Raw genomic sequence first — 15,000 nt, 5'->3', positions numbered from 1 at the left:
CAATCAGTAGGGTGACAATCAGTAGGGTGACAATCAGTAGGGTGACAATCAGTAGGGTGACAATCAGTAGGGTGACAATCAGTAGGGTGACAATCAAATATGCAAGACAGATAGACTGCTAGCGATCCACGTCAAGAATTAAAACAGAAAAGAAAAAAAGAAAGGTTAAATTGTTGGAACGTTTACAAAAAACTTCGATCTATCGGCTTTTACCCAGAGCAGGGATGGTCAAATCGTCCGCCCGATCGCCAGGGGCGAGTAAAAAAAAAACCGCTGGGCTAGTAGAAACCGCCTGGCAACTCGCCCGGCTGGCCAGTGAAAATCTGGTCAAAAACGTCCCTTTTGGTTGTCATATCAAGTGTCCAAGCCATATAAACACCGCCGATGCAGCAACTATGTATGTACCGGGCCAACGACATTTCTGGGGGGCTAGTGGCTTTCTTGAAGTTACTCGCCCTGATGGCTAGTTAAAATGTTGATATTTAGCAATCCATGAAGAGTAACTACAGACAAAAACAAATGATTCTGTGACTTATTTGAAAATGTGGCTGGGACCCCAGGCTGATCGATAGTCTAAATTCTTGTCTTGAGTATAACGTTCCGATAATTCAACCTCGATCCTTGATCGTTCTTGTTCTTCGTCAGTAAGGTGACTACGCATGCGTGGCTGAATTATTGTCATTTCGAGATATTTGTTCACCAACAATTCAGTGCCAACGCTTCGTGCAGCAAGCCACGGGAATAGAATTCACAAAGTCGATTTCGCTCAATAAAATATCAGGTTCTACGTCATGAAATTCTACTGGACTGCGTGAGAAACTTAAACAACAAGAAAGGCAAGTTGTTGGAACATTTGTTATTTACAAAACAATACGTTACAGTCACAGTTATATCGACTCAACGGTCTGTTAAGTGCACCGACAAACAGTAAGCAACACTTAGCTTGGCGGAATGTTCGCCCGCTTGACATTATTATGACGCTGACGTCATTCCCTTTCTACGTCATCATTTCGTAATATAATCATTCATTCGCTTGTGACTTCCTAGCAAGCAGCCGAACATTCCGTCAAGCTAAGTTGTGTTTACTCATTGTTTTTCGGTGCACTTAAAAGACCGTTGGGTCGATGAACGTGTGACTGCAACGTATTGTTTTGTCAATAACAAATGTTCCGACCTGTCCTGTTTTTTTATTCTGAAATTTGGAACGTTGGCAGTCTATTTTGTTTAGGATTTACGTGAGAAACTTGCAACACGTGCACACATTTGAATCCATTTTTGGTTAGTTCCACACACAGGAGCCTGCGGGAAAAGTAAAGATTAGCGATTGCTGCGAGTTGGAGTTAAAGCCACAATACGCGTGATAGGAGGAACTTCTACGCGTTTTGAGTCTGGCTGTTCTGTCTTGGAGGAGTGCTGATTTACCGTTGTATCCTGATTATGCAGGGTAGTTAATAAAAGAGTTCTCGCTTTCCAGTTAGTCGCTTCGCATTATGAATATTACAAATTATAATCCTCATTGTAAAACACCTGAAAGTACTAGGTTGTTCATTCAGTTACATTCTTAAACTTGTTCTTGTCCCAGAAAAGGTAACAGGTGTGTGTTTGTGTGTTTGTGTTCGCATATAGATCTCAAGAATGAACGGACCGATCGTCACCAAACTCGGTGAACAGGTTCTATACATTCCTGAGACGGTCCTTACAAAAATTGGGACCAGTCAAACACACGGTTAGGGAGTTATTGGTGGATTAAGATTCTACAAGGACTTATAGAGGGACATATTAATGGTCAAAGGGAAATAACCTTCTCAGTTGGTGGCAGTGAGAATGGTAAGGACGGGGGTGTTTTTCCTACCTCGGAGGAATGTCTTGTTATTATTTTCTTCAGCAAGATAACTGCCTCCTCTTGAAACTATTTCCTCAGTTTTGATCTATTTTTCATACTTTGTTACTATGTTAGTTATGATTTTGTTGCTGATTTTTGTTTTATCTACTTCGTTCGGCGGTCATGGGGTTATATATGTACCTATCATTTATTTTCAAAATTGTTTTAATTCACTGTTGAATCTTTGTATAGATAATATTAAAGAGTGTGTGTGTGTGTAATGAAGATGTAGACTTTTAAATTGTTTGTGACTACTTCGACAAGGTGTTTGTATGCACTACTTCTGACTCTCTGCTTCAGTATGATCAAGTTCAGTGTTCCGTATAAGTGTTTTGAACCCTTTGGTTCTGTTCTTCAGCTTTCTATGACGCATAAAATAAATCTTACAACAAGCATTCATCATACTAGCCAGGCATGTTGTTCTTTCGTAAGCCTCTATGTTAGGACTGCAACGTTTTTTTCCTTTTAATTAAACCGTGGTGAAGATACATTACAATCTAATAAACCTTGGGGTATGTAGGTTAACTGTTTCACGGGGAAAGAACTCAATGTCCAACCATGGCAACGATTACTAACTTTTGCTATCTGGGAAACACCTGTGGAAAGCCCAGAAACGGGTGTGATTTGAGTATAATCTCCGCATTACGTGTTGGCGAAAAAATAGTCATTACATTATATTAACGACACAAAAATGTATGGTGTTTGAAAATGTACATTCACTAAATATCGTGTTGACGTAGAGAGTGACGTCAGTGTCTAGTGCCTTTCCTGCGTTTTGGTGTTGATGTTAAGACTTAGTGAAATGTTATGTATACTTGCGTACAACAGAAATCGTGTTGTAAATTGTTAACACTAAACATATTTAAAACTGTGAAATATTATCTAGTATATTTTATAAGCATCACACGTTTTCTTGGAACACACGAGGATCTATTTTGCCCAGATAAGCAACAGAATGCTTTAAGAGTTCATTATGAAAAACAAGCAACAGAGCTAGTTTTCCGTCTTAACAACACAGGAAAGAACACCCACCTTGATGTGTTTGGTTGGTCTCTTCTTTGGTAGTGCAATAGCGTTAATTATGGATTGTTGTTATCATCATTTACATAAAAACTTATCTGTTAATCCAAACAATGATATAATTACTGTGATGTTCTTAACTACACTTTAACATGGAATGTATGTATGTATGTATGTATGTATGTATGTATGTATGTATGTATGTATGTAGGTATGTATGTAGGCATGTATGCATGTGTATTGGTGTGTCGGTGTGTCAGGTGTGCAAGAAAAAAGGGTATTTTTATATCATGGGTTTTATGAATTTTCTTCTTTTATTCTTTTATAGTTATTAATTAATGACCTATATGTGCTGATGACTAATTTAATTTCCTTTGTTGGATCAATAAAATGTTATGAGTTATGAGTTATGAGTTATGACATAACACATTTTTCTCAAGTTAACTGACACATATACGCCTATTCATTGTTCTGCGTTGTTGTCATCCTTTTTGTAGTTGTGGGTCAGAAGTCGGTAGTTCGAGGCTACTGTCAATTTTAATGTGCATCACTGATATTGTTTACAACTACTTGGTGTATTATTGTAAAAGTAAACTTGGCAAAAATATATGTTGCACCGTGTTTTTGTCACACACACGTTTGACAATTCTTCAAAATGATATGGTAAAGTTGCTCAATGTCATTGCTACAATTACTGCATTTGTTGTCATGTAACTACTTAAAGGGATAGTCTCCGCCGGGAAAAGGCCTTCAGATCGCTTTCAAAGCATCACCGTAAGATTCTACGTTACAAATAATGCTACCATCCATGAGGAATAACTTAACTTTGCAAATTCAACAGTTTTGATAGCTAATTAATTGTCGTAACAGAATCCAAGGAAAGAGCACTCTTGTAATGGTTGGGTGATTTCCCTTGTCAAATGTGTCAACAATGGCGTCTCCCTGCGATCATTGTAGTCTGAAAGTGAAAAGGTAAGTGTTAACGTTGTCTGACAGGAAATAAAGCTTTCAATAGGACAAGTCAGTATCAGTGTACAAGTTGCTCTCAGCAGGACTGCAAATGAATCGATCGATGCGAGTCAAAAAGCCCTGTAGCACTCAAAATGATTCGAAGATCATGCTCGTACTTTGTTTAGAAGCAGTACTCACTCAGATTATCTTGGACATATGTGTTGCCTGTTGGTGATCATTTCAAATATATGTCTCTAAAGTTGCGCTTTTACCTATAAGCTTATGCATTTGTTTCAAATTCCATTCATGTCACTGATCGAACACAGGGAACAGTAAACGTGCGAGAGTTCGAAGCAAAGCGCATTCATGTTTCAGACAAATACTGAAATAGAGAGCTCTGAAAATTATGTCTTTTCTCATAATAGTAACCCAAAAGAGAAGAAATTATACTTATCCCTCTGAACAATGTCGAGGATATCAGTGTCTTGTGCATTTGTTGTGTGTGTGTGTGTGTGTGTGTATGTGTGAGACTTGTATCACTGTGTGTGTGTGCATGAATGTGACTGTGTGTGTGTGTCACTTTGTGCATGAGTGTGATTATGTTTGTGTGTGTGTGTGTGTGTGTGTGTGTGTGTGTGTTTATTATGCTTGTGATATAATCACATATATATAAATTGTATTTTTGTATACACGTGAAAAAAAGAGTACAAACTACACTGTTGTGTGTGTGAACGTTGTGTGTCAGCTGTCAAAACTCAAGTGAGCTTTTCCTGATTATGATTGAAGTTTGCTACAAATAACTCATTAACTGTAAGGGAGATTGATTAATATATAGTGTATTCTTTTCAAGCATTTGTCTTTATTTTCAGGCTATGGAAGTTTTACATTCAAAACAACAAGCGGCCAGGCTGCTCGTTCAACTTCAAGAGAAAAGTGCACATCGAGGCAGGATAGGGAGAGGAATTAGCAGAGGTGTGAGCTAATGCAGAGGCAAGGACTGGTCCAAGTCTTCTCAAACTGAAATTGGTTTGCTGGGCAAGGGGAAGGCTGATCCGAATAACAATTTGAAGGTAAGTGAGGACTAGTTATACTTATAATATTAATAGATACTTTCTCTGTGTGCAGGAGTTAAAAGAAAAAGACTTATGATGTTAGAGCCAAGGGTAATTTTGTGAATTCCAATAGAGTGCTATCACATTCATCCAACTGAACAATGTCAAGAAAATCAGTGCGTGTTGTGTACTTGTTATGTGTGGATGTGTGTGTGTTTTAAGAATGTAATGTGTGCAGAAAATAAGTAAAATTGTGTGTAAGTGGGGGTGTAAATAGTGGTCTGGGTGGCCCAAAAAACTATTTGAAGGTGAAAATTATAAGTACTTTCTCTCACTCAGTCACTGCTTCGCCCCCTCAAACCCCACGCCTCCTCCAAACTCAATCATTCGAGTAAGTACCTTTTTATTCTGCAAGATTTGTGAGGTCGAAGACTTTGTTACAGGGTATACTAAATAATGACTAACGGTGAGGTTTTTAGGTCTCAGTCACAAATTACATTACCGGTGCTTTTTATATTTAGTCAAGTTTTGACTAAATATTTTAACATCGAGGGGGAATCGAAACGAGGGTCGTGGTGTATGTGCGTGCGTGCGTGCGTGTGTGTGTGTGTGTGTGTGTGTGTGTAGAGCGATTCAGACTAAACTACTGGACCGATCTTTATGAAATTTGACATGAGAGTTCCTGGGTATGAAATCCCCGGACCTTTTTTTTTCATTTTTTTGATAAATGTCTTTGATGACGTCATATCCGGCTTTTCGTGAAAGTTGAGGCGGCACTGTCACGCCCTCATTTTTCAACCAAATTGGTTTAAATTTTGGTCAAGTAATCTTCGACGAAGCCCGGGGTTCGGTATTGCATTTCAGCTTGGTGGCTTAAAAATTAATTAATGACTTTGGTCATTAAAAATCGGAAAATTGTAAAAAAAAATAAAAATTTATAAAACGATCCACATTTACGTTTATCTTATTCTCCATCATTTGCTGATTCCAAAAACATATAAATATGTTATATTCGGATTAAAAACAAGCTCTGAAAATGAAATATATATAAAAATTATTATCAAAATTAAATTGTCCAAATCAATTTAAAAACACTTTCATCTTATTCCTTGTCGGTTCCTGATTCCAAAAACATATAGATATGATATGTTTGGATTAAAAACACGCTCAGAAAGTTAAAACAAAGAGAGGTACAGAAAAGCGTGCTATCCTTCTTAGCGCAACTACTATCCCGCTCTTCTTGTCAATTTCACTGCCTTTGCCATGAGCGGTGGACTGACGATGCTACGAGTATACGGTCTTGCTGAAAAATGGCAGCTACTTGACTAAATATTGTATTTTCGCCTTACGCGACTTGTTTTTCATTCTAGGGAATGTGTGTATTTCCTGGTTTCCAAAAATATTGAAAAAGAATGAAAATTCAGCTTCAGCATCCAGATTTTGTCAAGATATTTTGTGCAGTTATATTTTAGTACCCACAACCTTTTAGTGTCTCATAAAGGGAAATAAATGAACAGTCCTCACAATTGGGGTGCTGTACCGTGAACCCCTCCCCTTTTAAAACCCTTTACAATTCAAGATATCCCCTATATTTAGACCTTGCTTTTAAGATTTTCTGGTCATAACCTATGCAAATTCACCTTCATTTTAAGACTTCCTATTTTTAAATACCTGATTTTATCAGATTTTGGGAGATCGTAAAAGGGGGTTCCACTGTAATATGAATTCTGTTTTAGCTACACCTGTATGCTGTTTGTAAAGAAGGATATTTTACAGATTGAGGGGATCATTTCTGCCTCCATAATGATCGTTATGATCTGACACATTGGCTAACAGATTCCATGATCATGCTGTTATGTAGGAAGTCATAATAATGATGTGTAGGTTTTTGAATTGTGTCTGCTTTGCAGTTCAAATAGATATCTGCCTTCCTGTTCATTTTTTTTTTTCAAATAAGACAATCCCTGAAGCACATTTTCCAACCACATGTCAAACAGCAGGTCTGCTTAGCTTGAAACATAAGTATTGAATAATTATATCAAATTGACCTTTTTGCGGTTGAGCACTTGACAGATGCTGCTACAATACCTCTTGTAGAGAAAATTTTTAGAGATACAGTGGAGCCCTTTTAAGATATATATTTATATACAGCAAACTCAATCAAAGAAAAGCAGAATGTCTTAGAATAGAGGTTATAAACAGGAATCTGAGAAAGTAGTGTCTTTTAAGACAAATGTTGTGTTTTTTTAAAAGGGGGGGGGGGGGGGGGGGGGGGGGAGGGCACAGTTAGGGTTTCACTGTACAATGCAATGGTAAACTGGGCATTCATTTCAAGTAGCCAAAGATGTGTAACTGACACTTTTGCTCGTCAGGAGCACTAGAACACGTCACATTTTCACACTTGTCAGTGTGAGAATGCTAAGTGTGTCAGAATGCTAAAAATCTGGAAAGCCAATGCCCACAGGTATATCCCATCCCCCCTCTCCCACCCACCACCACCTTTTACTCACACTTGCAATCCATTACGTACATGAATAGATTACAAACACTCTTCTGTAACTCTTTATTTTCACACTTTTTCTTGCATTTGGTTAATTTTTTCAACCCTTTTCGAAGTTTGAATTAAGTGTCTTCACTGATGGGTGATTTTCTGTTTATGCTCCAGGACTTCAAGGCACTGGTGCTTGATGACAGCAGGCTCCTACTGGCCCACACACAAAGAAGAGATTGAAGATGCCCTGGTCCTGGAAGAAGAAGAGGGAAAGATCAATAAAGCCAAACGATACGCATCATTCAGTTATATTGAGGAAAGATATTGGCTATTCGGGTGAAGGTGTAAGAGTTGCCATGTGCAGTTGCTGTGTATGGGTCATAGGAATGACATTATACATCCAACTGGCCAGTAAACTGACTTTCTTCCTTGTTGCCTGCATTGGAGTACATTGTGGTGTTAAACAAAGTGCGTTTCTGTGTGGGTTGGTTTACACATGCTCTGTCACATTCCATATTAGACGGCCAGCTGAGACTACAAAATAGTGCATGTTTGTACATTAAAAAAACAATTAAAAGGAATTCTAACCAGAACCAATCGATACATAAATGTTATTTGTATTTTTGACAAAAATATGACATTTTATACACACCTTGCAGGGGCGGATCAGTTCATTTTATGGGTGTGAAGGCGCGAAGCGCCGAGCCGACGGTGCAAAGCGCCTAGCTTGCTAGGGGAGTCCGGGGGCATGCCCCCCCCGGAAAATTCTGAAAAAAAGGATGCAAATGGTGCAATCTGGTGCATTCTGAGGATGATCATTACCAGTTTCAGGCAGCAGATTTTGTCACTGATTAATACCCCAAAAATTGAAACAACACAAAAAAAACACAAATTTTTTTTTTTTTTTTTTGGCTGGGGGGGAGGTTTCCGGAAACCCCAGAACCCCAACCCCCCCCCCCCCCCCCTCGTCCACCCCTGCCTTGACAGTCCTTGTTCACCTTGAGGAACACTGACTGTCTCAATCAGTGTAAAATGTCATAATTTGGTCAAAAATACAAATAATGTATATAGTTTTTTGCTTTTTTAATGTACTGTAATCTACCTTGTAAGCGCCGTTAGTACCTAGTAAACGCCCACCCCCAACATTTGGATCAGTGTTTGAACATATGTTGTGTGTGTGGTGTTTTTTTATTATGTGCACAGTTCTGCACCTTGTAGAGACATTTTCATTCTAGAGAACGCTGACAGACAGCTATATATTTATTTATTTCATACTCTCGGCACTGGAGTATCTCTAGATAGCCCCTCAAAAATAAGACGAGGGAGGGTCTTCTGAAGTTGAAGAGGTCTGCTTTCAGTGATTTCCAGGGAGCATGTGAAACGACCAGTGTTTGATAACACCACTTCCCTCTGAAAGATTTTAGCTTTCTAAAATAAACTTACCCCTTTCTTCGTCACATCAATGTCTTGAATCAGGTTCAAAGACTGACAGAATGACTATTCATTTCGTGTTTTTTAGGATGTGTGTACATTCACTCTCACTGAATGAATTTTTGTGTTTGGTTTTTAGTGTTTTTTCTTTCTGTTTAGACACTTGCATATCAAGCGAAAGATACATACAGGGTGACTATTTGTGCATGGAAACAGCTGACATGAGCAATAAAGTCTGGGGAAGGGTCGTGAAAGTGTATTGATTAATGCGTTGAATTCACAGGTCTAGTAAAACTTGTGCAAAACAAATATATACAGGTGTTGAAAAGTGCTCGAATTCCAAGAATAGTTTCATGTGTAGCACCTTTGAACTGTGCAGAGAGAATGTGTGCCTGTGGATTTGAGATCTACATGGAATAAAATAGACACTGTTCTTGACAATTGAGTATGTTTTTGTGTGCGCATGTTGTTTGGTTTATTGATAATAATTGACTTTTGGTCAAGATGTAACCATGAATTTCTGTAGCAAAGATGCAATGATAAAAATAGACAGAATATGATCAAATAATAAGACACTGGGCTGCAAATTGCTTTTAATTGTCATTGTATTTATCTGTAAACTGATCATGATTTCCATGGCATGATTAATGCAGTGGAACCTCCCTTCTATGACCCCCCAATTTAAAACTCCCTTCTTTTTAAGACCTTGTTTTCTCACATTTTCTGTTCATAACCTCTGTAAAATTACCCCCATTTTAAGACTCGTTCCTTTTTTAGACTCGATTTTCTCAGATTGTTTGAGGTCGTAAAAGGGGGGTGCCACTGTAGTAATAATGCATCTTCAGAAATTGAACACAGGTGCTGCAGTTTTTTTATAACCTTGAAGAAGAAAAATACTGTTTCAAAACTTTGACAGTGTCTTATCCTCAAACGTACACCTTTTTAAAGAATCCATAACTTTTGATCACTCAACAAAATTGCCTGCAGCTCAAGTGAACCAGAAATGGGGAACAATTGGCCACACTCAAGGAATCGGTTCCTGGCAACTTTTCTGTCGGTCGCGCAGCCTGAGAGAAACATGACAGAGATAGTTACTCAAGATAAAAGATAAGCTTGACTTACATCAGAATTATGAACATTTAAACTCACCTTGAGCTTTGTCCAAAATATTTTAAACCATTATTGCCACACATTGCAAGAATGTTTGATGTCCGGGTGCTTTTCCCCTGAAAATTAAAAAAAATAGTTTTAGTAATTATAGCAACATATAAACCACTAAGTGTAAACCAAAGGCTGGCCAATTACATACAGTTCTACAGCAACATCAGTTCTGAACATGAAGCTTTCAACATGCACAGCGACACTTAAAAATGGCAGTTAAAAAAGAAAGGATGAATGAGATTCTGCCGCATTTAGTGTTTGCTTCAATGAACGCCGTCCGAGGAAGAATGTGATCTTCGTTAAAAAGTTACCCTTTCACAAAGCCTTACAATAAGCTTCAATCATAGTTTTTCCTGCAAAATCACAACATTAAAAACTTTAGGCACAGAAAAACTCATACCGCTGACAATATAAAATGTCAGTTATAAATAACATTTTCTGTTGCACTACATCCAAAGACTGTGCTGACTGACCTTACTTTTTCCATCTCAAAACAATTTTTAGGGGGATTACCTACTCTGTCTGTCTGTCACAGTGTCAGGGCTCAGTCTCCTATACAGTGCACCACAGGAGCTTGTACCCAACTGCCAGTTGATCATTATTTACTCCTGCATGTACGCCCTTACTAGGCTAGCGAATGCGTAGTATGTAGTTGTAAGAAGACTGTAGGGATGAAGGAGTAAATAATGATCGACCGGCACTTTGATACAAGCTCCTGTGCAGTGCACAGACACACACACACACACCGTGGCGTGTCCGTGTTCAAACCAAAACTGGACTCAATCGACCCTGCACACTACACGTTCGTGCACTCGCTTGATGGATGCTTCATTCGCTCAACACACCAGCAGACACACAGACAAAAACGGCAGCAACATTTGTCTAGGTCTGTCCAAAGTCTACACAACACTTGCTTTACACTGTACTTACAAATCCGGGCGGCAGGTGAGAGCTCTGCGTCGTGGGTAGTCAGTGCACACAACGGTAACACTCATGCAGTTGAATCCAACTTTCCCACTGCTTGCTGAATTGATAACTTTGCATTTTGTGCGTCGAGCATGAATTTCTCGTAATTCTGTGTCGTTTCCCAGTCAGTCTGCTAGTTTCTGAACCACCTTGAGTCGATTTCTTACTGAAACGTGTGGGCTTGTTGTCACAAAGCGGCCATCCCATCCGCCATTGTTTTGAGTCGTCATGAAAACGGCACGCTCGCGACGAAAACCAGTCTATGACGGCCAATTTTAATCTTCAAATGGTGGAGAGCAGTCGCCAATTTAATCATGTTTAATTAATTATTTAGCATACTTGTGGTGCTTTATTGAGCAAACCGGGCCAGGTGCGTCTTAATTAAGGTACACTAAATTCCCCAAATTCTTCAAATCGGCCGAATTCGACAAAAAAAACTCCAAAATGGCGGCGTGGACACTATATGTTTAAAACTTCATATTGTTGAAGTAAACAATTATGCGGTAACCAATATCAGTCAGAATAGCATAGCATTAACAAATTCAAGATATATATATACAACAAAATAAAGGTAGATAAGGAATCGTTCTTAAAAACATTAAAATATGGCCTCCAGGGGAGGCAACTGGACACAAGTCAAACAGTGGGTTTAAGATGTTGTGTCCCTTGCCTCTGCATTGAGTTTTGGTGTTGACTGATATTCGCTCCCTTGGCAATTGATTTTTAGGCCTCAGTGCTTCTTCTCCTTGAAATGAACTCAGGAAAAAAGAAAATAAGTGGTGCGACTTACAACCTGTCCCGTTACATTTCTTTTACAATTTTAATGGCTGGAAATAGCGTAATTACGTGACGTTTTCGTAGGTTAAAAACAGATCAATATCTCAAATCGCATGAACATATTTCTCCACTTGTGTCTGCGAGCATTGCAGCATGTTTCCTCTTTGTATTGTTTAATCGATTGTTTACTCAAATTAAAATTGTTGTAGGGTCAATGTTTATTGCATTGGTAGTCTCAAGAATCCTATCAAAGAATCGTCGATAAAAAAGTGTAAAACATATAGTTTAAAAGCACGCAAAGATAAGTATGTCAAATCGCCGAGAGAAATGCCTTTTGGTGCAAAACAAGTTTGATTACTTGATTAACACGAGACTTGTAAATTATTGTTAGTCAATATTGAAAACGGTGTGCAATATTATTTTGCATATTTTGTTTAGTATCCGTACACATGTTGTAAACGATCGTTACAATTCAGACAATTTATCAAAAAGTAAGCTTCGTTGTCTTTTTGTCTTAGAAACAGCTTCGTTTGAATTAATTCAGAGTTTTGCTTTTTCTCTGTTCTCCTTTGCTACCCTTTCAAAAGGATAAATGTGGTAGCTTAATCGTCATATTAAACACTATAATTTGCAAAAGTAGTAAATCGCAAGCGTCGACATGGATGTGGATATATTGTTTTTACTGCCGAAGGTATCCAATGCAGATTTAAAATGTCAAGCAGGATTTTTCACGTGACAGGGAAGAAGAAACAGCAAACAATGTTTTGTAAAGACAGGCTACTGTTAAGTTTTATAAAAACACAAAATCACCAAATCTAAACAACAATAAAAATAAACTGTCTCTAAACTGTAAATGCATTTAAATGCTGCACGTCTTTGGTGTATATTCCTCTTGTAATTTTATGTCTGGAGACACAATACTTGTAACTCATATGAAAACAAGTTATCAAAGGTTGGAATGGTATATTCAATGTTTGAGGTCACAGACTTTAAGTTTAGTTAATTGAAAACTTGAAGTAGCTGTGACCTGCATTGTAATTTGCTAGTTTTGTAATTACAATCATTCTATGGATATAGGAAATTAGCAATTCGGCGACCGGATATAGGTTCACTTTTTGAAATCAACCTTGTACTTTTCGCTTCTCATATATCTCTGTTAATAAATTTTCAGATTTTTAGAAGTAGTCTGGTCGTTGTGTGTGTGTGTGTGTGTGTGTGTGTGTGTGTGTGTGTGTGTGTGTGTGTGAGTGAATGCGTGCGTACGTGTGTGTGTATGTGTGTGTGTGTGAATGCATGTGTGTGAATGCGTGCGTGCGTGTGTGTGCATGTGTATGCGTGTGTGTGTGTGTGTATGTGTGTGTGTGTGTGTGTGTGTGTGTGTATTGGTGTGTGTTGTATGGGTGTGTGTGTGTGTGTGTGTGTTTGTGTGTGTGTTTGTGTGTGTTTGTGTGTGTGTGTTTGTGTGTGTTTGTGTGTGTGTGTGTGTGTGTGTTTGTGTGTGTGTGTTTGTGTGTGTGTGTGCGTGTGTGTGTGTGTGTGTGTGTGTGTGTGTGCGTGTGTGTGTGTGTGTATGTAGGCTATGTGTGTGTGTGTGTTTGTGTGTGAGTGTGTGTATGTATGTGTATGTTTGTGTGTGTGTTTGTGTGTGTGTGTGTGTGTGTTTGTGTGTGTGTGTGTGTGTTTGTGTGTGTGTGTGTGTGTTGATGGGTTATTATTTTCTTCCGCTGGTGAAGCAGAAACTCAGTTGTTGTTTTTTTGTTTTAAGAAATAGCGCTCGTTGCATCTTTTATGGAGACCGCGGCTGGTCGTGTTATGAAACAACCTCGTCTTTGCTTAGGTTCACACTAACAAGTATTGATATGTGTACACATTTATACATTTACTTGAGAGCCATTAAAATCCGTTACAAATGTTTTTAAGAGACAAAGATCTGTATACTTATAACACGATAATGCTACATTATGCATTGGGCGGTAACATACACGATGCTAACGTACATTTATACATGTATACTATTTGAAAGCCATTACAAACTGTTAGAACTAGTGTCAAGAGACAAAGACCTGTATCACCTTGAGTCGCCTTGTGGTGAGATATGTGCGCGTTATAAATTGTCGTATTATTATTTAAGTTATTGAGACATCCCAGTGCACTAAGGGATTTATAGAGCAAATCGAGAAAATTAATTATTGAACGAAGCGCATAGCGCTGAGTTCAATAATTATTTTCGAGATTTGCTCTATAAATCCCTTAGTGCACTGGGATTGTTTCAATAACGATATTATATTGTCGGTACCGCCAGAGAAAAAAGAAGATTCCAAACGCACATTTTGCAACGCGCATTTGGATAGGCGTAACTGTGTGGTCAGGTTGTGTCAGATCTACTTTTGTGTGGTGTGTCTCAAGTGTGTCGTGCTTTCGTCACACGCAAATTCTTGTTTTAATTTCTGTTGGTAAATTCCAGTGTAGCGTTAAGCTAAAAAGTGATGATCTTTCATAGAGACCTCATTTAAACTCGGAGAAAGGACTGTGCTCTTAGTTATTTGCGATTCGAAACCTTCATCGAGCTTCGACGGATTGACTGTGCAGAGTGTTGCCCCTTGCCAAGGTCGACGGTAAGCACATTTTCAAAATAAATGTGGCATATTTCTCGTGTTGTATCTTCACTCATCGGGGAGTCTGATACTAAATATGAACGGTAAGAATGCTCTGAACCCTACACGTATTGTATCCCCATCGATTTTTCGTTCACATTTGCCCAACATGTTAATTTGCTGAGCGGGGTTTATGTCGTCTGCTAGGCTAGGGCAACAGAACCACTGCAGTCTGCATTGAGTCTGCACGCATGAGGCAGGCTGGTAATAAGTCTTATATATGGTAAGAACGTTCTGAACCCTACACTTTTTCGATTACGATTGTTCTTGCCTTGAAATAATAATTCGGAAACCATTCATTTACTGAACTGATGCAGTCGTATTTCAGTGTAGTCTGCTACGTATGACAGAGTCGATCAAATCAGTCTTCCAAACTGGTACGTTATCGGAATAACACTTGTGTTTTCTGTTAGCCGCTGGGAATTGTATACTAACTCATCATTTGGTAATGTGGATGATAAGCTACATACCACTAACACGGCATATGAGAAGAATCTATGCAAGTCGGCGAAAATTAGATGAAAGACAGCGGCTTCTATTTTTAGATCAGTGGCACAGGCACATGCAATCTGTCAGAAAAAAAACCACTTCTGCTTTAATTGAGAAGCAGGGAAT

General features: G+C 38.5%; 2 long non-coding RNA genes across 6 annotated transcripts; one reads left to right on the top strand and one right to left on the bottom strand.

The window, feature by feature from the left end:
- Positions 1–3,621: 3,621 nt before the first annotated feature.
- LOC138976853 (uncharacterized) lies at positions 3,622–9,373 on the top strand. The gene is made up of 3 exons (XR_011459182.1): positions 3,622–3,874; positions 4,723–4,923; positions 7,571–9,373. It is a non-coding gene; the product is annotated as an uncharacterized lncRNA (long non-coding RNA).
- Positions 7,452–11,439, bottom strand: LOC138976854 (uncharacterized). 5 transcript variants are annotated; one of them, XR_011459187.1, is made up of 3 exons: positions 10,919–11,439; positions 9,977–10,053; positions 7,452–7,649 (listed from the first exon to the last, which is right to left on the bottom strand). It is a non-coding gene; the product is annotated as an uncharacterized lncRNA (long non-coding RNA). The 5 variants fall into 5 exon arrangements; XR_011459185.1 differs by lacking the exon at positions 10,919–11,439 and adding an exon at positions 10,502–10,902; XR_011459184.1 differs by lacking the exon at positions 10,919–11,439 and adding an exon at positions 10,506–10,902.
- Positions 11,440–15,000: the final 3,561 nt, after the last annotated feature.

Source organism: Littorina saxatilis, linkage group LG9, assembly GCF_037325665.1.
Source record: "Littorina saxatilis isolate snail1 linkage group LG9, US_GU_Lsax_2.0, whole genome shotgun sequence".
Taxonomy (NCBI): domain Eukaryota; kingdom Metazoa; phylum Mollusca; class Gastropoda; order Littorinimorpha; family Littorinidae; genus Littorina; species Littorina saxatilis.
This window is presented reverse-complemented; position numbering and strand designations above follow the sequence as displayed.